Source organism: Phocoena phocoena, chromosome 9 (assembly GCF_963924675.1).
Source record: "Phocoena phocoena chromosome 9, mPhoPho1.1, whole genome shotgun sequence".
NCBI classification, from domain to species: domain Eukaryota; kingdom Metazoa; phylum Chordata; class Mammalia; order Artiodactyla; family Phocoenidae; genus Phocoena; species Phocoena phocoena.
The window spans coordinates 13,254,009-13,255,560 of NC_089227.1; positions in this window are offsets into that span (position 1 = coordinate 13,254,009).

Genomic DNA, 1,552 nt, shown 5'->3' on the forward strand with positions numbered 1-1,552 from the left:
GAATCTAAGAAAAAAAAAAAGGTCATGAAGAACCTAGGGGTAAGACAGGAATAAAAACACAGACCTACTAGAGAATGGACTTGAGGATATAGGGCAGGGGAAGGGTAAGCTGTGACGAAGTGAGAGAGTGGTATGGACGTATATACACTACCAAACGTAAGGTAGATAGCTAGTGGGAAGCAGCCACATAGCATAGGGAGGGCAGCTCAGTGCTTTGTGACCACCTAGAGGGGTGGGATAGGGAGGATGGGAGGGAGGGAGATGCAAGAGGGAAGAGACATGGGAACATATGTATATGTATAACTGATTCACTTTGTTATAAAGCAGAAACTAACACACCATTGTAAAGCAATTATACTCCAATAAAGATGTGAAAAAAAAAGACTGTATAGTAATGAAGGTACAAAGAATTAATGAGATTTCATTTGCATGAAATATCCAGAATAGGCAAATCCATAGAGACTAAAAGTAGATCAGTAGTTGCCAGGGGTTGGGGAGGCCAGGGAATGTGGAGTAAGTGTTTGATGCGTACAGAGCTTCCTTTTGGGGAGATGAAAAAGTTCTGGAATCTTCAGTAGGTGAGTGGATAGGTACAGTGTGGTACATCAGACAATGGAATATTATTCAGCACTGAAAGGAAATGAGGTATGAAGCCATGAAAAGAAATGGAGGAAACTTAAGTGCATATGACTAGGTGAAATAAACCAATCTGAGAAGGCTACGTACTATATGATTCCAGCTGTAAGACACCCTGGAAAAGGCAAAACTGTGGAGCAGTTACTAGTAGTTAGTGAGAAGGGAGAGATTGACTACGTGGGAGCACAGAGGGTTTTTAGGGCAGTGAAAATACTCTGTATGATACTACAATGAGGGATGCATGTCATTACACATTTGTCCAAACCCATAGAATGTACAACACCAACGGTGGACCCTAATGTTTATATGGACTAAGGTGACTCAAATGCCTTGGTAGCCTATCTAAGTAAACCAAAACCTAGCCACTCAAATCCCAGAAAATAAAATTTAAGAACAAACAGTCAGGACTTCCCTGGCAATCCAGTGGTTGAGACTCCATGCTTCCAATGCAGGGGGTGTGGGTTTGATCCCTGGTCGGGGAGCTAAGATCCCACGTGCCACGTGCCAAAAAGCAAAAAAACAAAAAAACAAACAGTCAGCTAGTTTTCCCCCCCAAAAGCAACTGCTCAAGCTATAGCCAATCAAATAATTTCTTCGCTTTCTTTCCAAGTCTCCTCCTATAAAAGCCTTTCTACTAGCTCCTGTAGGTGGAGTGTTTCTAACAGCTTTTGGTTTGGTACTGCCCAATTCAAACTGATGTTTGCCCAGATAAACTCTTCAAAGGTGTAATGCGCCTTCGCCTTTGTTTATTAGTTTATCTTTTAACAATCACTGTGTGCTGGGTGTGCACACAGTTGGGAAGAACAGCTTTAGGACACCCTCCAGCTCCAGGATGCTGTGATGAAAGTGACCAGACAGTCAACAGAAGACTCAGAGGAAGTCTCAGGTTGTTAATTAGGTTTTCTGAATCCATGAA